At 40.3% G+C, this 22,614-nt stretch overlaps 9 non-coding genes across 9 annotated transcripts; all 9 read left to right on the forward strand.

The window, feature by feature from the left end:
* The first annotated feature begins 1,777 nt into the window (after window positions 1-1,777).
* On the forward strand, window positions 1,778-1,859 carry TRNAS-AGA (transfer RNA serine (anticodon AGA)). The gene has a single exon. It is a non-coding gene; the product is annotated as a tRNA-Ser (tRNA).
* Window positions 1,860-3,140: 1,281 nt separating this feature from the next.
* Window positions 3,141-3,212, forward strand: TRNAH-GUG (transfer RNA histidin (anticodon GUG)). The gene has a single exon. It is a non-coding gene; the product is annotated as a tRNA-His (tRNA).
* Window positions 3,213-5,800: 2,588 nt separating this feature from the next.
* TRNAS-AGA (transfer RNA serine (anticodon AGA)) lies at window positions 5,801-5,882 on the forward strand. Its single transcript has one exon. It is a non-coding gene; the product is annotated as a tRNA-Ser (tRNA).
* A 3,939-nt stretch (window positions 5,883-9,821) lies between these two features.
* Window positions 9,822-9,903, forward strand: TRNAS-AGA (transfer RNA serine (anticodon AGA)). Its single transcript has one exon. It is a non-coding gene; the product is annotated as a tRNA-Ser (tRNA).
* A 1,281-nt stretch (window positions 9,904-11,184) lies between these two features.
* Window positions 11,185-11,256, forward strand: TRNAH-GUG (transfer RNA histidin (anticodon GUG)). The gene has a single exon. It is a non-coding gene; the product is annotated as a tRNA-His (tRNA).
* A 2,588-nt stretch (window positions 11,257-13,844) lies between these two features.
* TRNAS-AGA (transfer RNA serine (anticodon AGA)) lies at window positions 13,845-13,926 on the forward strand. Its single transcript has one exon. It is a non-coding gene; the product is annotated as a tRNA-Ser (tRNA).
* A 3,933-nt stretch (window positions 13,927-17,859) lies between these two features.
* Window positions 17,860-17,941, forward strand: TRNAS-CGA (transfer RNA serine (anticodon CGA)). The gene has a single exon. It is a non-coding gene; the product is annotated as a tRNA-Ser (tRNA).
* A 1,281-nt stretch (window positions 17,942-19,222) lies between these two features.
* On the forward strand, window positions 19,223-19,294 carry TRNAH-GUG (transfer RNA histidin (anticodon GUG)). The gene has a single exon. It is a non-coding gene; the product is annotated as a tRNA-His (tRNA).
* Window positions 19,295-21,874: 2,580 nt separating this feature from the next.
* TRNAS-CGA (transfer RNA serine (anticodon CGA)) lies at window positions 21,875-21,956 on the forward strand. Its single transcript has one exon. It is a non-coding gene; the product is annotated as a tRNA-Ser (tRNA).
* The last annotated feature ends 658 nt before the right edge of the window (window positions 21,957-22,614 follow it).

Below are 22,614 nucleotides of genomic sequence, written 5' to 3' on the forward strand. Positions count from 1 at the left end.
TTTCACTTGGAAATTCTTCTAAGTGGTGTGGAGTTTTGGAACTTTAAAATATTCATCTAAAATCAGCCGAACAACGAATTCTGATTTACTCACCTGTTATCAGGAGAGACCTCAGTGCTGCATCTTGGAGCTCGGTACTGACCCTGAAAAGTAATTTTAACCGTACTTACCAGTAACTCGAATTTCCTTCCATGGGATATCATTGCCTGCTTTTTGCTGAAAATTTTCTAAGTGTCGATTTTTGAAACTTACAAATATTCTTTAAAAATCGTACCAACTGTGAAAACGTAATTGTTTACCTGTTTTAGATAGATGTCCCAGTACTGAGCCTAGGAGCCCAGCACTGGATTACAAAAGTAACGAGAACGTACTTTACACGTAACTTGAATTTTCTTCCATAGGAAACCATTGACTGTTTTTCTGTGAAATTTCTTCTAAGTGTCGATTTTGCAAACATGTAAATATTCCTTAAAAATCGCCTGTATAACTTAAACGCAGTTTCTCAACTGCTTACAGGTGGTACAGTAGTGCTGGATCTAGGATCCAACACTGACCTAGAAAAAGTAACCATAATCCCACTTACCTGCTAAGTGAATTTCCTTCCATAGGATAACGTTGGTATTTTGATCAGCAAAAGTTTCTGTGTCAACTTTTAAAATAGCAAAATATTGCTTAAAAATCACAACAGTAACTAAAACGAATTTACTCACTTGTTTCCAAGAACTGTCCCAGGACTGAATCTAGGATCCAGTCCTGGATTTAGAAAAGTAATCCTGAAAGTAATTAATTGCATATAACTTAAAATTCCCATTGAGCTCAATGTATTATTGTGATTCAAATTGTGTTGCCTATTGCAATAAACTGTAACTATGACCTGCAAAAGTCAATTGCCTATTGCAAAGTATTTAACTAAAGCATCTCATTCTGAGAAAGTATATTTTGATACCTATTGTTGGTTCTAAAATAAAACAACAATATCTTTTGTATGCAAACCAATGGCCTAGAGTTCAGTTCTTGAGTGTGTGAGACCATTTGCTGACTGAGTGTGTACAACAAATGTTTTACACTGTACTCTGATACTGCCTTACTGCTCGGCAAGCTACCACTTTAGAGAGTAAGGTTATATCTAACTTTAGCCTCTGCCAAACCTCTGGGGACTGGGGACTCTGTGCACACTGTACCTATTTGGGAACAGTATATACAGAGCCACTTTCTCACAGTAGTGATAAAGTGATTAGAGTCCTAAGGCCAACATAAAGATACAGCAAAACGTGAGGTGAAAAGCAAAAAGGTTGCTGGTAGGCCACCTTAAGGATGCCAGGTCTAACAAAAACTGAACTAAGGATAACATGAGTAAAACATCAGGTTTCTCTACTGCATTTGGTGAGACAAGTGGGCCTTCTTTTATCTTCCATTCAAGCAATCTTTGACAGACCCCTTTATTATAGAGCTTTTCAAGGATTAAAGATAAGGCACTTACAAAGGAGTCCCAAATACTCAGAGATGGTTGACTTCTGTAATATGGGTCGTAGACTAAAAGCAGCGCAAAAACAGAGTGCAACAGGGTCCAAAAAACTTGAGTGCCACAAGGGAGTTTGAATGCAAGCGTATCCTTTTACAGATCCAGAGATATACTCATGCAATTTTTGTTTTTAGGACAGAACGTGCATGATGAAAAAAACATTGTTTTTAAAAAGCGCATTGCAGAATATCAGTACTTTGATGTGGGAAAACTTCAAAACTTTCAAACAAAATATTTGTAGGCAGCTTACAGCAAGTTGTTGTGGCCGAGTGGTTAAGGCGATGGACTAGAAATCCATTGGGGTATCCCCGCGCAGGTTCGAATCCTGCCAACAACGAGAAGCTTTTTATTATCGGCTACAATTTCAGAAGTTAACCTTTAGTATTTCTTCCATTTCAGTTTTATAAATAGGTGGCTTATTTTTGTGTCACTATTGCCTCTCCACATATTTGTTATCGCTACCTCTTTCATGTCTTTGCTACACCTCATTCCTACTTTAGCACTGGTGTAAACGCTTCAAATTATTATACGGTTGCTCTCTCATTCATACCTGCGCATGCACTTGAAAGTTACTTTACCAATAAAAGACGCAAAGAGAGAAATAGAACAAAAGTGCTGGCTGGATTGGCAAACACACTTCATAAAACTGCATTTTCTTTTTTATTCTCCCCCGTGTTACATGCTTAACCTCCCCATGTGTAATTTCTCTTAACCTGCTGTCCCAGGAAGAGAATTTCATCTACAGGCTCTTTCTGTGTTTTTTTCCCTAGTCTGTCTTTCCCATTTCTTAGCTGTGTAACTGTTCCTTTACGCGCTCTATTTAAACGCCATCAATCTCATTTGAGCTCCTTGCTTCCGCTTCTGTTTTCTCCACCTCTCATACTGCCAGTTCTCTCTTTCTCTGTGGTTGGTGGCTACTTTCCTGAGCTTCCGAAGCCACGTGGTTCCTGCCTCTTGTTGTCAGACTTGAATTGGAAAAGGAACCATATTAACAAGCCTTTACCACTCACACACGGCGGAAGTTTATACTTTAATTCAGTGAGCTAAGAAAAGCGTGTTGTGGGTCCCCTACGAGCCATGGTGCTTGCTTCATCATGATTTGGCACCAGTCATTAGCCGCAGCTCTGCTAATGAGCCACTGAGGTCAGTTTCAATATTTACTCAAAAACATAACCATGCAGCCCACCCCTCAACTGTGTATTTATCTTGCTTTTCTGCTGTTCGTGTGATTAGCTGGGAGGAGCTCACGGCGACATCCTCCCTATAAAAGTGTAGATGGATCACTCTCTAACTCGTTCTTGCTTCACATACAAATGGCTTGAAAGGTGCAGGGAAGATGCAGGTCTAATAGACAGAATAGAAGGTCTGTGCCAGGTGGGTTTCTCTGCATTGGTGTCCCATCACAGGTCCGCAAGTGTCATGTGTGATCTTTGACTCCTGGCATTTCACAAGCAGGCGGCCAGGAAACGGTTTCAGCCTATCAACCACTGAGGAGACGCAGCCTCTGAATGAGGAATGAGGAAGCAATGAATACATCCAGCCTATCACAGGAACAGCCCTGAGTGTTCCGAATTATAAATTCTCCATGTCACTGTATGTCGTTGAGCCCAAGTAGCTCGCCGTGATCGTATAGTGGTTAGTACTCTGCGTTGTGGCCGCAGCAACCTCGGTTCGAATCCGAGTCACGGCATTGTGGTTGGCAATGTCACGGCAGTTGGGTGTTAATTTTACAGAATTAGCAAATGTACCAGTGGTTTTTGTAAAATGTCTATTAAAAACAGATCCTTTCAAATATTTAAACCATCTAACAACAAATGATTTAAACTCGCATGATTATAAGCTGTAGCTATAATGTATTTACTTACATAAATTATCGTTCTTGAACCTATTGGGGGTGGAGGGGGAGCGGAGATCACCCCCCAGGTGCAGTTGAGTGACCTGTGTTGTGGCTCTCCAGAGGGAAGGCACACATTTTGCTGTCACCCAGCCCAATCCAGACGTGTATTGGGGCCAGGTTTCAGGCAAATAGAGCAGTAAGTGCAGAGAAATGTTCACTCTCTAAAAGTGGCATTTCTAAAATAGTAAAGTTAAATCCAACCTCACCAGTAAGTAGGATTTTCAATAAATAAATAAAGCTACTCCTCTCAGATATGGAATTACCAAATTAAAAGTATAGGGGAATACACAGAGCTAACCTATGAGAGGGGTAGACCTCACAGTAGTGAAAAATGAAATAGACTGTTTGGTACTTACAGGACACGCGAACCACCAAAGTACATAGCTTATTTTTTACTTACATAGCATCATGCACCTAGGACTACCTAGGGCCTACCTTAGGTGTAAATTATATGTAATAAAAGGGGAGTTTAAGGCTTGGCAAGTAGGCTGGGACTCCCCTGGGAGACCCCTGAGTCTATGCTCAGAACCATAACTCTGCCAGTCGAGTACTTACCTAAAAGCCGATAACTCACTTTTCTTCCATAGGCTAACATTGAGTGGTTTCACTTGGAAATTCTTCTAAGTGGTGTGGAGTTTTGGAACTTTAAAATATTCATCTAAAATCAGCCGAACAACGAATTCTGATTTACTCACCTGTTATCAGGAGAGACCTCAGTGCTGCATCTTGGAGCTCGGTACTGACCCTGAAAAGTAATTTTAACCGTACTTACCAGTAACACGAATTTTCTTCCATGGGATATCATTGCCTGCTTTTTGCTGAAAATTTTCTAAGTGTCGATTTTTGAAACTTACAAATATTCTTTAAAAATCGTACCAACTGTGAAAACGTAATTGTTTACCTGTTTTAGATAGATGTCCCAGTACTGAGCCTAGGAGCCCAGCACTGGATTACAAAAGTAACGAGAACGTACTTTACACGTAACTTGAATTTTCTTCCATAGGAAACCATTGACTGTTTTTCTGTGAAATTTCTTCTAAGTGTCGATTTTGCAAACATGTAAATATTCCTTAAAAATCGCCTGTATAACTTAAACACAGTTTCTCAACTGCTTACAGGTGGTACAGTAGTGCTGGATCTAGGATCCAACACTGACCTAGAAAAAGTAACCATAATCCCACTTACCTGCTAAGTGAATTTCCTTCCATAGGATAATGTTGGTATTTTGATCAGCAAAAGTTTCTAAGTGTCAACTTTTAAAATAGCAAAATATTGCTTAAACATCACAACAGTAACTAAAACGAATTTACTCACTTGTTTCCAAGAACTGTCCCAGGACTGAATCTAGGATCCAGTCCTGGATTTAGAAAAGTAATCCTGAAAGTAATTAATTGCATATAACTTAAAATTCCCATTGAGCTCAATGTATTATTGTGATTCAAATTGTGTTGCCTATTGCAATAAACTGTAACTATGACCTGCAAAAGTCAATTGCCTATTGCAAAGTATTTAACTAAAGCATCTCATTCTGAGAAAGTATATTTTGATACCTATTGTTGGTTCTAAAATAAAACAACAATATCTTTTGTATGCAAACCAATGGCCTAGAGTTCAGTTCTTGAATGTGTGAGACCATTTGCTGACTGAGTGTGTACAACAAATGTTTTACACTGTACTCTGATACTGCCTTACTGCTCGGCAAGCTACCACTTTAGAGAGTAAGGTTATATCTAACTTTAGCCTCTGCCAAACCTCTGGGGACTGGGGACTCTGTGCACACTGTACCTATTTGGGAACAGTATATACAGAGCCACTTTCTCACAGTAGTGATAAAGTGATTAGAGTCCTAAGGCCAACATAAAGATACAGCAAAACGTGAGGTGAAAAGCAAAAAGGTTGCTGGTAGGCCACCTTAAGGATGCCAGGTCTAACAAAAACTGAACTAAGGATAACATGAGTAAAACATCAGGTTTCTCTACTGCATTTGGTGAGACAAGTGGGCCTTCTTTTATCTTCCATTCAAGCAATCTTTGACAGACCCCTTTATTATAGAGCTTTTCAAGGATTAAAGATAAGGCACTTACAAAGGAGTCCCAAATACTCAGAGATGGTTGACTTCTGTAATATGGGTCGTAGACTAAAAGCAGCGCAAAAACAGAGTGCAACAGGGTCCAAAAAACTTGAGTGCCACAAGAGAGTTTGAATGCAAGCGTATCCTTTTACAGATCCAGAGATATACTCATGCAATTTTTGTTTTTAGGACAGAACGTGCATGATGAAAAAAACATTGTTTTTAAAAAGCGCATTGCAGAATATCAGTACTTTGATGTGGGAAAACTTCAAAACTTTCAAACAAAATATTTGTAGGCAGCTTACAGCAAGTTGTTGTGGCCGAGTGGTTAAGGCGATGGACTAGAAATCCATTGGGGTATCCCCGCGCAGGTTCGAATCCTGCCAACAACGAGAATCTTTTTATTATCGGCTACAATTTCAGAAGTTAACCTTTAGTATTTCTTCCATTTCAGTTTTATAAATAGGTGGCTTATTTTTGTGTCACTATTGCCTCTCCACATATTTGTTATCGCTACCTCTTTCATGTCTTTGCTACACCTCATTCCTACTTTAGCACTGGTGTAAACGCTTCAAATTATTATACGGTTGCTCTCTCATTCATACCTGCGCATGCACTTGAAAGTTACTTTACCAATAAAAGACGCAAAGAGAGAAATAGAACAAAAGTGCTGGCTGGATTGGCAAACACACTTCATAAAACTGCATTTTCTTTTTTATTCTCCCCCGTGTTACATGCTTAACCTCCCCATGTGTAATTTCTCTTAACCTGCTGTCCCAGGAAGAGAATTTCATGTACAGGCTCTTTCTGTGTTTTTTTCCCTAGTCTGTCTTTCCCATTTCTTAGCTGTGTAACTGTTCCTTTACGCGCTCTATTTAAACGCCATCAATCTCATTTGAGCTCCTTGCTCCCGCTTCTGTTTTCTCCACCTCTCATACTGCCAGTTCTCTCTTTCTCTGTGGTTGGTGGCTACTTTCCTGAGCTTCCGAAGCCACGTGGTTCCTGCCTCTTGTTGTCAGACTTGAATTGGAAAAGGAACCATATTAACAAGCCTTTACCACTCACACACGGCGGAAGTTTATACTTTAATTCAGTGAGCTAAGAAAAGCGTGTTGTGGGTCCCCTACGAGCCATGGTGCTTGCTTCATCATGATTTGGCACCAGTCATTAGCCGCAGCTCTGCTAATGAGCCACTGAGGTCAGTTTCAATATTTACTCAAAAACATAACCATGCAGCCCACCCCTCAACTGTGTATTTATCTTGCTTTTCTGCTGTTCGTGTGATTAGCTGGGAGGAGCTCACGGCGACATCCTCCCTATAAAAGTGTAGATGGATCACTCTCTAACTCTTTCTTGCTTCACATACAAATGGCTTGAAAGGTGCAGGGAAGATGCAGGTCTAATAGACAGAATAGAAGGTCTGTGCCAGGTGGGTTTCTCTGCATTGGTGTCCCATCACAGGTCCGCAAGTGTAATGTGTGATCTTTGACTCCTGGCATTTCACAAGCAGGCGGCCAGGAAACGGTTTCAGCCTATCAACCACTGAGGAGACGCAGCCTCTGAATGAGGAATGAGGAAGCAATGAATACATCCAGCCTATCACAGGAACAGCCCTGAGTGTTCCGAATTATAAATTCTCCATGTCACTGTATGTCGTTGAGCCCAAGTAGCTCGCCGTGATCGTATAGTGGTTAGTACTCTGCGTTGTGGCTGCAGCAACCTCGGTTCGAATCTGAGTCATGGCATTGTGGTTGGCCATGTCACGGCAGTTGGGTGTTAATTTTACAGAATTAGCAAATGTACCAGTGGTTTTTGTAAAATGTCTATTAAAAACAGATCCTTTCAAATATTTAAACCATCTAACAACAAATGATTTAAACTCGCATGATTATAAGCTGTAGCTATAATGTATTTACTTACATAAATTATCGTTCTTGAACCTATTGGGGGTGGAGGGGGAGCGGAGATCACCCCCCAGGTGCAGTTGAGTGACCTGTGTTGTGGCTCTCTAGAGGGAAGGCACACATTTTTCTGTCACCCAGCCCAATCCAGACGTGTATTGGGGCCAGGTTTCAGGCAAATAGAGCAGTAAGTGCAGAGAAATGTTCACTCTCTAAAAGTGGCATTTCTAAAATAGTAAAGTTAAATCCAACCTCACCAGTAAGTAGGATTTTCAATAAATAAATAAAGCTACTCCTCTCCGATATGGAATTACCAAATTAAAAGTATAGGGGAATACACAGAGCTAACCTATGAGAGGGGTAGACCTCACAGTAGTGAAAAATGAAATAGACTGTTTGGTACTTACAGGACACGCGAACCACCAAAGTACATAGCTTATTTTTTACTTACATAGCATCATGCACCTAGGACTACCTAGGGCCTACCTTAGGTGTAAATTATATGTAATAAAAGGGGAGTTTAAGGCTTGGCAAGTAGGCTGGGACTCCCCTGGGAGACCCCTGAGTCTATGCCCAGAACCATAACTCTGCCAGTCGAGTACTTACCTAAAAGCCGATAACTCACTTTTCTTCCATAGGCTAACATTGAGTGGTTTCACTTGGAAATTCTTCTAAGTGGTGTGGAGTTTTGGAACTTTAAAATATTCATCTAAAATCAGCCGAACAACGAATTCTGATTTACTCACCTGTTATCAGGAGAGACCTCAGTGCTGCATCTTGGAGCTCGGTACTGACCCTGAAAAGTAATTTTAACCGTACTTACCAGTAACTCGAATTTCCTTCCATGGGATATCATTGCCTGCTTTTTGCTGAAAATTTTCTAAGTGTCGATTTTTGAAACTTACAAATATTCTTTAAAAATCGTACCAACTGTGAAAACGTAATTGTTTACCTGTTTTAGATAGATGTCCCAGTACTGAGCCTAGGAGCCCAGCACTGGATTACAAAAGTAACGAGAACGTACTTTACACGTAACTTGAATTTTCTTCCATAGGAAACCATTGACTGTTTTTCTGTGAAATTTCTTCTAAGTGTCGGTTTTGCAAACATGTAAATATTCCTTAAAAATCGCCTGTATAACTTAAACGCAGTTTCTCAACTGCTTACAGGTGGTACAGTAGTGCTGGATCTAGGATCCAACACTGACCTAGAAAAAGTAACCATAATCCCACTTACCTGCTAAGTGAATTTCCTTCCATAGGATAACGTTGGTATTTTGATCAGCAAAAGTTTCTGTGTCAACTTTTAAAATAGCAAAATATTGCTTAAAAATCACAACAGTAACTAAAACGAATTTACTCACTTGTTTCCAAGAACTGTCCCAGGACTGAATCTAGGATCCAGTCCTGGATTTAGAAAAGTAATCCTGAAAGTAATTAATTGCATATAACTTAAAATTCCCATTGAGCTCAATGTATTATTGTGATTCAAATTGTGTTGCCTATTGCAATAAACTGTAACTATGACCTGCAAAAGTCAATTGCCTATTGCAAAGTATTTAACTAAAGCATCTCATTCTGAGAAAGTATATTTTGATACCTATTGTTGGTTCTAAAATAAAACAACAATATCTTTTGTATGCAAACCAATGGCCTAGAGTTCAGTTCTTGAGTGTGTGAGACCATTTGCTGACTGAGTGTGTACAACAAATGTTTTACACTGTACTCTGATACTGCCTTACTGCTCGGCAAGCTACCACTTTAGAGAGTAAGGTTATATCTAACTTTAGCCTCTGCCAAACCTCTGGGGACTGGGGACTCTGTGCACACTGTACCTATTTGGGAACAGTATATACAGAGCCACTTTCTCACAGTAGTGATAAAGTGATTAGAGTCCTAAGGCCAACATAAAGATACAGCAAAACGTGAGGTGAAAAGCAAAAAGGTTGCTGGTAGGCCACCTTAAGGATGCCAGGTCTAACAAAAACTGAACTAAGGATAACATGAGTAAAACATCAGGTTTCTCTACTGCATTTGGTGAGACAAGTGGGCCTTCTTTTATCTTCCATTCAAGCAATCTTTGACAGACCCCTTTATTATAGAGCTTTTCAAGGATTAAAGATAAGGCACTTACAAAGGAGTCCCAAATACTCAGAGATGGTTGACTTCTGTAATATGGGTCGTAGACTAAAAGCAGCGCAAAAACAGAGTGCAACAGGGTCCAAAAAACTTGAGTGCCACAAGGGAGTTTGAATGCAAGCGTATCCTTTTACAGATCCAGAGATATACTCATGCAATTTTTGTTTTTAGGACAGAACGTGCATGATGAAAAAAACATTGTTTTTAAAAAGCGCATTGCAGAATATCAGTACTTTGATGTGGGAAAACTTCAAAACTTTCAAACAAAATATTTGTAGGCAGCTTACAGCAAGTTGTTGTGGCCGAGTGGTTAAGGCGATGGACTAGAAATCCATTGGGGTATCCCCGCGCAGGTTCGAATCCTGCCAACAACGAGAAGCTTTTTATTATCGGCTACAATTTCAGAAGTTAACCTTTAGTATTTCTTCCATTTCAGTTTTATAAATAGGTGGCTTATTTTTGTGTCACTATTGCCTCTCCACATATTTGTTATCGCTACCTCTTTCATGTCTTTGCTACACCTCATTCCTACTTTAGCACTGGTGTAAACGCTTCAAATTATTATACGGTTGCTCTCTCATTCATACCTGCGCATGCACTTGAAAGTTACTTTACCAATAAAAGACGCAAAGAGAGAAATAGAACAAAAGTGCTGGCTGGATTGGCAAACACACTTCATAAAACTGCATTTTCTTTTTTATTCTCCCCCGTGTTACATGCTTAACCTCCCCATGTGTAATTTCTCTTAACCTGCTGTCCCAGGAAGAGAATTTCATCTACAGGCTCTTTCTGTGTTTTTTTCCCTAGTCTGTCTTTCCCATTTCTTAGCTGTGTAACTGTTCCTTTACGCGCTCTATTTAAACGCCATCAATCTCATTTGAGCTCCTTGCTTCCGCTTCTGTTTTCTCCACCTCTCATACTGCCAGTTCTCTCTTTCTCTGTGGTTGGTGGCTACTTTCCTGAGCTTCCGAAGCCACGTGGTTCCTGCCTCTTGTTGTCAGACTTGAATTGGAAAAGGAACCATATTAACAAGCCTTTACCACTCACACACGGCGGAAGTTTATACTTTAATTCAGTGAGCTAAGAAAAGCGTGTTGTGGGTCCCCTACGAGCCATGGTGCTTGCTTCATCATGATTTGGCACCAGTCATTAGCCGCAGCTCTGCTAATGAGCCACTGAGGTCAGTTTCAATATTTACTCAAAAACATAACCATGCAGCCCACCCCTCAACTGTGTATTTATCTTGCTTTTCTGCTGTTCGTGTGATTAGCTGGGAGGAGCTCACGGCGACATCCTCCCTATAAAAGTGTAGATGGATCACTCTCTAACTCGTTCTTGCTTCACATACAAATGGCTTGAAAGGTGCAGGGAAGATGCAGGTCTAATAGACAGAATAGAAGGTCTGTGCCAGGTGGGTTTCTCTGCATTGGTGTCCCATCACAGGTCCGCAAGTGTCATGTGTGATCTTTGACTCCTGGCATTTCACAAGCAGGCGGCCAGGAAACGGTTTCAGCCTATCAACCACTGAGGAGACGCAGCCTCTGAATGAGGAATGAGGAAGCAATGAATACATCCAGCCTATCACAGGAACAGCCCTGAGTGTTCCGAATTATAAATTCTCCATGTCACTGTATGTCGTTGAGCCCAAGTAGCTCGCCGTGATCGTATAGTGGTTAGTACTCTGCGTTGTGGCCGCAGCAACCTCGGTTCGAATCCGAGTCACGGCATTGTGGTTGGCAATGTCACGGCAGTTGGGTGTTAATTTTACAGAATTAGCAAATGTACCAGTGGTTTTTGTAAAATGTCTATTAAAAACAGATCCTTTCAAATATTTAAACCATCTAACAACAAATGATTTAAACTCGCATGATTATAAGCTGTAGCTATAATGTATTTACTTACATAAATTATCGTTCTTGAACCTATTGGGGGTGGAGGGGGAGCGGAGATCACCCCCCAGGTGCAGTTGAGTGACCTGTGTTGTGGCTCTCCAGAGGGAAGGCACACATTTTGCTGTCACCCAGCCCAATCCAGACGTGTATTGGGGCCAGGTTTCAGGCAAATAGAGCAGTAAGTGCAGAGAAATGTTCACTCTCTAAAAGTGGCATTTCTAAAATAGTAAAGTTAAATCCAACCTCACCAGTAAGTAGGATTTTCAATAAATAAATAAAGCTACTCCTCTCAGATATGGAATTACCAAATTAAAAGTATAGGGGAATACACAGAGCTAACCTATGAGAGGGGTAGACCTCACAGTAGTGAAAAATGAAATAGACTGTTTGGTACTTACAGGACACGCGAACCACCAAAGTACATAGCTTATTTTTTACTTACATAGCATCATGCACCTAGGACTACCTAGGGCCTACCTTAGGTGTAAATTATATGTAATAAAAGGGGAGTTTAAGGCTTGGCAAGTAGGCTGGGACTCCCCTGGGAGACCCCTGAGTCTATGCTCAGAACCATAACTCTGCCAGTCGAGTACTTACCTAAAAGCCGATAACTCACTTTTCTTCCATAGGCTAACATTGAGTGGTTTCACTTGGAAATTCTTCTAAGTGGTGTGGAGTTTTGGAACTTTAAAATATTCATCTAAAATCAGCCGAACAACGAATTCTGATTTACTCACCTGTTATCAGGAGAGACCTCAGTGCTGCATCTTGGAGCTCGGTACTGACCCTGAAAAGTAATTTTAACCGTACTTACCAGTAACACGAATTTTCTTCCATGGGATATCATTGCCTGCTTTTTGCTGAAAATTTTCTAAGTGTCGATTTTTGAAACTTACAAATATTCTTTAAAAATCGTACCAACTGTGAAAACGTAATTGTTTACCTGTTTTAGATAGATGTCCCAGTACTGAGCCTAGGAGCCCAGCACTGGATTACAAAAGTAACGAGAACGTACTTTACACGTAACTTGAATTTTCTTCCATAGGAAACCATTGACTGTTTTTCTGTGAAATTTCTTCTAAGTGTCGATTTTGCAAACATGTAAATATTCCTTAAAAATCGCCTGTATAACTTAAACACAGTTTCTCAACTGCTTACAGGTGGTACAGTAGTGCTGGATCTAGGATCCAACACTGACCTAGAAAAAGTAACCATAATCCCACTTACCTGCTAAGTGAATTTCCTTCCATAGGATAATGTTGGTATTTTGATCAGCAAAAGTTTCTAAGTGTCAACTTTTAAAATAGCAAAATATTGCTTAAACATCACAACAGTAACTAAAACGAATTTACTCACTTGTTTCCAAGAACTGTCCCAGGACTGAATCTAGGATCCAGTCCTGGATTTAGAAAAGTAATCCTGAAAGTAATTAATTGCATATAACTTAAAATTCCCATTGAGCTCAATGTATTATTGTGATTCAAATTGTGTTGCCTATTGCAATAAACTGTAACTATGACCTGCAAAAGTCAATTGCCTATTGCAAAGTATTTAACTAAAGCATCTCATTCTGAGAAAGTATATTTTGATACCTATTGTTGGTTCTAAAATAAAACAACAATATCTTTTGTATGCAAACCAATGGCCTAGAGTTCAGTTCTTGAATGTGTGAGACCATTTGCTGACTGAGTGTGTACAACAAATGTTTTACACTGTACTCTGATACTGCCTTACTGCTCGGCAAGCTACCACTTTAGAGAGTAAGGTTATATCTAACTTTAGCCTCTGCCAAACCTCTGGGGACTGGGGACTCTGTGCACACTGTACCTATTTGGGAACAGTATATACAGAGCCACTTTCTCACAGTAGTGATAAAGTGATTAGAGTCCTAAGGCCAACATAAAGATACAGCAAAACGTGAGGTGAAAAGCAAAAAGGTTGCTGGTAGGCCACCTTAAGGATGCCAGGTCTAACAAAAACTGAACTAAGGATAACATGAGTAAAACATCAGGTTTCTCTACTGCATTTGGTGAGACAAGTGGGCCTTCTTTTATCTTCCATTCAAGCAATCTTTGACAGACCCCTTTATTATAGAGCTTTTCAAGGATTAAAGATAAGGCACTTACAAAGGAGTCCCAAATACTCAGAGATGGTTGACTTCTGTAATATGGGTCGTAGACTAAAAGCAGCGCAAAAACAGAGTGCAACAGGGTCCAAAAAACTTGAGTGCCACAAGAGAGTTTGAATGCAAGCGTATCCTTTTACAGATCCAGAGATATACTCATGCAATTTTTGTTTTTAGGACAGAACGTGCATGATGAAAAAAACATTGTTTTTAAAAAGCGCATTGCAGAATATCAGTACTTTGATGTGGGAAAACTTCAAAACTTTCAAACAAAATATTTGTAGGCAGCTTACAGCAAGTTGTTGTGGCCGAGTGGTTAAGGCGATGGACTAGAAATCCATTGGGGTATCCCCGCGCAGGTTCGAATCCTGCCAACAACGAGAATCTTTTTATTATCGGCTACAATTTCAGAAGTTAACCTTTAGTATTTCTTCCATTTCAGTTTTATAAATAGGTGGCTTATTTTTGTGTCACTATTGCCTCTCCACATATTTGTTATCGCTACCTCTTTCATGTCTTTGCTACACCTCATTCCTACTTTAGCACTGGTGTAAACGCTTCAAATTATTATACGGTTGCTCTCTCATTCATACCTGCGCATGCACTTGAAAGTTACTTTACCAATAAAAGACGCAAAGAGAGAAATAGAACAAAAGTGCTGGCTGGATTGGCAAACACACTTCATAAAACTGCATTTTCTTTTTTATTCTCCCCCGTGTTACATGCTTAACCTCCCCATGTGTAATTTCTCTTAACCTGCTGTCCCAGGAAGAGAATTTCATGTACAGGCTCTTTCTGTGTTTTTTTCCCTAGTCTGTCTTTCCCATTTCTTAGCTGTGTAACTGTTCCTTTACGCGCTCTATTTAAACGCCATCAATCTCATTTGAGCTCCTTGCTCCCGCTTCTGTTTTCTCCACCTCTCATACTGCCAGTTCTCTCTTTCTCTGTGGTTGGTGGCTACTTTCCTGAGCTTCCGAAGCCACGTGGTTCCTGCCTCTTGTTGTCAGACTTGAATTGGAAAAGGAACCATATTAACAAGCCTTTACCACTCACACACGGCGGAAGTTTATACTTTAATTCAGTGAGCTAAGAAAAGCGTGTTGTGGGTCCCCTACGAGCCATGGTGCTTGCTTCATCATGATTTGGCACCAGTCATTAGCCGCAGCTCTGCTAATGAGCCACTGAGGTCAGTTTCAATATTTACTCAAAAACATAACCATGCAGCCCACCCCTCAACTGTGTATTTATCTTGCTTTTCTGCTGTTCGTGTGATTAGCTGGGAGGAGCTCACGGCGACATCCTCCCTATAAAAGTGTAGATGGATCACTCTCTAACTCTTTCTTGCTTCACATACAAATGGCTTGAAAGGTGCAGGGAAGATGCAGGTCTAATAGACAGAATAGAAGGTCTGTGCCAGGTGGGTTTCTCTGCATTGGTGTCCCATCACAGGTCCGCAAGTGTAATGTGTGATCTTTGACTCCTGGCATTTCACAAGCAGGCGGCCAGGAAACGGTTTCAGCCTATCAACCACTGAGGAGACGCAGCCTCTGAATGAGGAATGAGGAAGCAATGAATACATCCAGCCTATCACAGGAACAGCCCTGAGTGTTCCGAATTATAAATTCTCCATGTCACTGTATGTCGTTGAGCCCAAGTAGCTCGCCGTGATCGTATAGTGGTTAGTACTCTGCGTTGTGGCTGCAGCAACCTCGGTTCGAATCTGAGTCATGGCATTGTGGTTGGCCATGTCACGGCAGTTGGGTGTTAATTTTACAGAATTAGCAAATGTACCAGTGGTTTTTGTAAAATGTCTATTAAAAACAGATCCTTTCAAATATTTAAACCATCTAACAACAAATGATTTAAACTCGCATGATTATAAGCTGTAGCTATAATGTATTTACTTACATAAATTATCGTTCTTGAACCTATTGGGGGTGGAGGGGGAGCGGAGATCACCCCCCAGGTGCAGTTGAGTGACCTGTGTTGTGGCTCTCTAGAGGGAAGGCACACATTTTTCTGTCACCCAGCCCAATCCAGACGTGTATTGGGGCCAGGTTTCAGGCAAATAGAGCAGTAAGTGCAGAGAAATGTTCACTCTCTAAAAGTGGCATTTCTAAAATAGTAAAGTTAAATCCAACCTCACCAGTAAGTAGGATTTTCAATAAATAAATAAAGCTACTCCTCTCCGATATGGAATTACCAAATTAAAAGTATAGGGGAATACACAGAGCTAACCTATGAGAGGGGTAGACCTCACAGTAGTGAAAAATGAAATAGACTGTTTGGTACTTACAGGACACGCGAACCACCAAAGTACATAGCTTATTTTTTACTTACATAGCATCATGCACCTAGGACTACCTAGGGCCTACCTTAGGTGTAAATTATATGTAATAAAAGGGGAGTTTAAGGCTTGGCAAGTAGGCTGGGACTCCCCTGGGAGACCCCTGAGTCTATGCCCAGAACCATAACTCTGCCAGTCGAGTACTTACCTAAAAGCCGATAACTCACTTTTCTTCCATAGGCTAACATTGAGTGGTTTCACGTGGAAATTCTTCTAAGTGGTGTGGAGTTTTGGAACTTTAAAATATTCATCTAAAATCAGCCGAACAACGAATTCTGATTTACTCACCTGTTATCAGGAGAGACCTCAGTGCTGCATCTTGGAGCTCGGTACTGACCCTGAAAAGTAATTTTAACCGTACTTACCAGTAACTCGAATTTCCTTCCATGGGATATCATTGCCTGCTTTTTGCTGAAAATTTTCTAAGTGTCGATTTTTGAAACTTACAAATATTCTTTAAAAATCGTACCAACTGTGAAAACGTAATTGTTTACCTGTTTTAGATAGATGTCCCAGTACTGAGCCTAGGAGCCCAGCACTGGATTACAAAAGTAACGAGAACGTACTTTACCCGTAACTTGAATTTTCTTCCATAGGAAACCATTGACTGTTTTTCTGTGAAATTTCTTCTAAGTGTCGATTTTGCAAACATGTAAATATTCCTTAAAAATCGCCTGTATAACTTAAACGCAGTTTCTCAACTGCTTACAGGTGGTACAGTAGTGCTGGATCTAGGATCCAACACTGACCTAGAAAAAGTAACCATAATCCCACTTACCTGCTAAGTGAATTTCCTTCCATAGGATAACGTTGGTATTTTGATCAGCAAAAGTTTCTAAGTGTCAACTTTTAAAATAGCAAAATATTGCTTAAAAATCACAACAGTAACTAAAACGAATTTACTCACTTGTTTCCAAGAACTGTCCCAGGACTGAATCTAGGATCCAGTCCTGGATTTAGAAAAGTAATCCTGAAAGTAATTAATTGCATATAACTTAAAATTCCCATTGAGCTCAATGTATTATTGTGATTCAAATTGTGTTGCCTATTGCAATAAACTGTAACTATGACCTGCAAAAGTCAATTGCCTATTGCAAAGTATTTAACTAAAGCATCTCATTCTGAGAAAGTATATTTTGATACCTATTGTTGGTTCTAAAATAAAACAACAATATCTTTTGTATGCAAACCAATGGCCTAGAGTTCAGTTCTTGAGTGTGTGAGACCATTTGCTGACTGAGTGTGTACAACAAATGTTTTACACTGTACTCTGATACTGCCTTACTGCTCGGCAAGCTACCACTTTAGAGAGTAAGGTTATATCTAACTTTAGCCTCTGCCAAACCTCTGGGGACTGGGGACTCTGTGCACACTGTACCTATTTGGGAACAGTATATACAGAGCCACTTTCTCACAGTAGTGATAAAGTGATTAGAGTCCTAAGGCCAACATAAAGATACAGCAAAACGTGAGGTGAAAAGCAAAAAGGTTGCTGGTAGGCCACCTTAAGGATGCCAGGTCTAACAAAAACTGAACTAAGGATAACATGAGTAAAACATCAGGTTTCTCTACTGCATTTGGTGAGACAAGTGGGCCTTCTTTTATCTTCCATTCAAGCAATCTTTGACAGACCCCTTTATTATAGAGCTTTTCAAGGATTAAAGATAAGGCACTTACAAAGGAGTCCCAAATACTCAGAGATGGTTGACTTCTGTAATATGGGTCGTAGACTAAAAGCAGCGCAAAAACAGAGTGCAACAGGGTCCAAAAAACTTGAGTGCCACAAGAGAGTTTGAATGCAAGCGTATCCTTTTACAGATCCAGAGATATACTCATGCAATTTTTGTTTTTAGGACAGAACGTGCATGATGAAAAAAACATTGTTTTTAAAAAGCGCATTGCAGAATATCAGTACTTTGATGTGGAAAAACTTTCAAACAAAATATTTGTAAGCAGCTTACAGCAAGTTGTTGTGGCCGAGTGGTTAAGGCGATGGACTCGAAATCCATTGGGGTGTCCCCGCGCAGGTTCGAATCCTGCCAACAACGAGAATCTTTTTATTATCGGCTACAATTTCAGAAGTTAACCTTTAGTATTTCTTCCATTTCAGTTTTATAAATAGGTGGCTTATTTTTGTGTCACTATTGCCTCTCCACATATTTGTTATCGCTACCTCTTTCATGTCTTTGCTACACCTCATTCCTACTTTAGCACTGGTGTAAACGCTTCAAATTATTATACCGTTGCTCTCTCATTCATACCTGCGCATGTACTTGAAAGTTACTTTACCAATAAAAGACGCAAAGAGAGAAATAGAACAAAAGTGCTGGCTGGATTGGCAAACACACTTCATAAAACTGCATTTTCTTTTTTATTCTCCCCCGTGTTACATGCTTAACCTCCCCATGTGTAATTTCTCTTAACCTGCTGTCCCAGGAAGAGAATTTCATCTACAGGCTCTTTCTGTGTTTTTTTCCCTAGTCTGTCTTTCCCATTTCTTAGCTGTGTAACTGTTCCTTTACGCGCTCTATTTAAACGCCATCAATCTCATTTGAGCTCCTTGCTCCCGCTTCTGTTTTCTCCACCTCTCATACTGCCAGTTCTCTCTTTCTCTGTGGTTGGTGGCTACTTTCCTGAGCTTCCGAAGCCACGTGGTTCCTGCCTCTTGTTGTCAGACTTGAATTGGAAAAGGAACCATATTAACAAGCCTTTACCACTCACACACGGCGGAAGTTTATACTTTAATTCAGTGAGCTAAGAAAAGCGTGTTGTGGGTCCCCTACGAGCCATGGTGCTTGCTTCATCATGATTTGGCACCAGTCATTAGCCGCAGCTCTGCTAATGAGCCACTGAGGTCAGTTTCAATATTTACTCAAAAACATAACCATGCAGCCCACCCCTCAACTGTGTATTTATCTTGCTTTTCTGCTGTTCGTGTGATTAGCTGGGAGGAGCTCACGGCGACATCCTCCCTATAAAAGTGTAGATGGATCACTCTCTAACTCTTTCTTGCTTCACATACAAATGGCTTGAAAGGTGCAGGGAAGATGCAGGTCTAATAGACAGAATAGAAGGTCTGTGCCAGGTGGGTTTCTCTGCATTGGTGTCCCATCACAGGTCCGCAAGTGTAATGTGTGATCTTTGACTCCTGGCATTTCACAAGCAGGCGGCCAGGAAACGGTTTCAGCCTATCAACCACTGAGGAGACGCAGCCTCTGAATGAGGAATGAGGAAGCAATGAATACATCCAGCCTATCACAGGAACAGCCCTGAGTGTTCCGAATTATAAATTCTCCATGTCACTGTATGTCGTTGAGCCCAAGTAGCTCGCCGTGATCGTATAGTGGTTAGTACTCTGCGTTGTGGCCGCAGCAACCTCGGTTCGAATCCGAGTCACGGCATTGTGGTTGGCAATGTCACGGCAGTTGGGTGTTAATTTTACAGAATTAGCAAATGTACCAGTGGTTTTTGTAAAATGTCTATTAAAAACAGATCCTTTCAAATATTTAAACCATCTAACAACAAATGATTTAAACTCGCATGATTATAAGCTGTAGCTATAATGTATTTACTTACATAAATTATCGTTCTTGAACCTATTGGGGGTGGAGGGGGAGCGGAGATCACCCCCCAGGTGCAGTTGAGTGACCTGTGTTGTGGCTCTCTAGAGGGAAGGCACACATTTTGCTGTCACCCAGCCCAATCCAGACGTGTATTGGGGCCAGGTTTCAGGCAAATAGAGCAGTCAGTGCAGAGAAATGTTCACTCTCTAAAAGTGGCATTTCTAAAATAGTAAAGTTAAATCCAACCTCACCAGTAAGTAGGATTTTCAATAAATAAATAAAGCTACTCCTCTCCGATATGGAATTACCAAATTAAAAGTATAGGGGAATACACAGAGCTAACCTATGAGATGGGTAGACCTCACAGTAGTGAAAAATGAAATAGACTGTTTGGTACTTACAGGACACGCGAACCACCAAAGTACATAGCTTATTTTTTACTTACATAGCATCATGCACCTAGGACTACCTAGGGCCTACCTTAGGTGTAAATTATATGTAATAAAAGGGGAGTTTAAGGCTTGGCAAGTAGGCTGGGACTCCCCTGGGAGACCCCTGAGTCTATGCCCAGAACCATAACTCTGCCAGTCGAGTACTTACCTAAAAGCCGATAACTCACTTTTCTTCCATAGGCTAACATTGAGTGGTTTCACTTGGAAATTCTTCTAAGTGGTGTGGAGTTTTGGAACTTTAAAATATTCATCTAAAATCAGCCGAACAACGAATTCTGATTTACTCACCTGTTATCAGGAGAGACCTCAGTGCTGCATCTTGGAGCTCGGTACTGACCCTGAAAAGTAATTTTAACCGTACTTACCAGTAACTCGAATTTCCTTCCATGGGATATCATTGCCTGCTTTTTGCTGAAAATTTTCTAAGTGTCGATTTTTGAAACTTACAAATATTCTTTAAAAATCGTACCAACTGTGAAAACGTAATTGTTTACCTGTTTTAGATAGATGTCCCAGTACTGAGCCTAGGAGCCCAGCACTGGATTACAAAAGTAACGAGAACGTACTTTACCCGTAACTTGAATTTTCTTCCATAGGAAACCATTGACTGTTTTTCTGTGAAATTTCTTCTAAGTGTCGATTTTGCAAACATGTAAATATTCCTTAAAAATCGCCTGTATAACTTAAACGCAGTTTCTCAACTGCTTACAGGTGGTACAGTAGTGCTGGATCTAGGATCCAACACTGACCTAGAAAAAGTAACCATAATCCCACTTACCTGCTAAGTGAATTTCCTTCCATAGGATAACGTTGGTATTTTGATCAGCAAAAGTTTCTAAGTGTCAACTTTTAAAATAGCAAAATATTGCTTAAAAATCACAACAGTAACTAAAACGAATTTACTCACTTGTTTCCAAGAACTGTCCCAGGACTGAATCTAGGATCCAGTCCTGGATTTAGAAAAGTAATCCTGAAAGTAATTAATTGCATATAACTTAAAATTCCCATTGAGCTCAATGTATTATTGTGATTCAAATTGTGTTGCCTATTGCAATAAACTGTAACTATGACCTGCAAAAGTCAATTGCCTATTGCAAAGTATTTAACTAAAGCATCTCATTCTGAGAAAGTATATTTTGATACCTATTGTTGGTTCTAAAATAAAACAACAATATCTTTTGTATGCAAACCAATGGCCTAGAGTTCAGTTCTTGAGTGTGTGAGACCATTTGCTGACTGAGTGTGTACAACAAATGTTTTACACTGTACTCTGATACTGCCTTACTGCTCGGCAAGCTACCACTTTAGAGAGTAAGGTTATATCTAACTTTAGCCTCTGCCAAACCTCTGGGGACTGGGGACTCTGTGCACACTGTACCTATTTGGGAACAGTATATACAGAGCCACTTTCTCACAGTAGTGATAAAGTGATTAGAGTCCTAAGGCCAACATAAAGATACAGCAAAACGTGAGGTGAAAAGCAAAAAGGTTGCTGGTAGGCCACCTTAAGGATGCCAGGTCTAACAAAAACTGAACTAAGGATAACATGAGTAAAACATCAGGTTTCTCTACTGCATTTGGTGAGACAAGTGGGCCTTCTTTTATCTTCCATTCAAGCAATCTTTGACAGACCCCTTTATTATAGAGCTTTTCAAGGATTAAAGATAAGGCACTTACAAAGGAGTCCCAAATACTCAGAGATGGTTGACTTCTGTAATATGGGTCGTAGACTAAAAGCAGCGCAAAAACAGAGTGCAACAGGGTCCAAAAAACTTGAGTGCCACAAGAGAGTTTGAATGCAAGCGTATCCTTTTACAGATCCAGAGATATACTCATGCAATTTTTGTTTTTAGGACAGAACGTGCATGATGAAAAAAACATTGTTTTTAAAAAGCGCATTGCAGAATATCAGTACTTTGATGTGGAAAAACTTTCAAACAAAATATTTGTAAGCAGCTTACAGCAAGTTGTTGTGGCCGAGTGGTTAAGGCGATGGACTCGAAATCCATTGGGGTGTCCCCGCGCAGGTTCGAATCCTGCCAACAACGAGAATCTTTTTATTATCGGCTACAATTTCAGAAGTTAACCTTTAGTATTTCTTCCATTTCAGTTTTATAAATAGGTGGCTTATTTTTGTGTCACTATTGCCTCTCCACATATTTGTTATCGCTACCTCTTTCATGTCTTTGCTACACCTCATTCCTACTTTAGCACTGGTGTAAACGCTTCAAATTATTATACCGTTGCTCTCTCATTCATACCTGCGCATGCACTTGAAAGTTACTTTACCAATAAAAGACGCAAAGAGAGAAATAGAACAAAAGTGCTGGCTGGATTGGCAAACACACTTCATAAAACTGCATTTTCTTTTTTATTCTCCCCCGTGTTACATGCTTAACCTCCCCATGTGTAATTTCTCTTAACCTGCTGTCCCAGGAAGAGAATTTCATCTACAGGCTCTTTCTGTGTTTTTTTCCCTAGTCTGTCTTTCCCATTTCTTAGCTGTGTAACTGTTCCTTTACGCGCTCTATTTAAACGCCATCAATCTCATTTGAGCTCCTTGCTCCCGCTTCTGTTTTCTCCACCTCTCATACTGCCAGTTCTCTCTTTCTCTGTGGTTGGTGGCTACTTTCCTGAGCTTCCGAAGCCACGTGGTTCCTGCCTCTTGTTGTCAGACTTGAATTGGAAAAGGAACCATATTAACAA

This window comes from Triturus cristatus, chromosome 12 (genome assembly GCF_964204655.1).
Source record: "Triturus cristatus chromosome 12, aTriCri1.1, whole genome shotgun sequence".
In the NCBI taxonomy this organism is placed as follows: domain Eukaryota; kingdom Metazoa; phylum Chordata; class Amphibia; order Caudata; family Salamandridae; genus Triturus; species Triturus cristatus.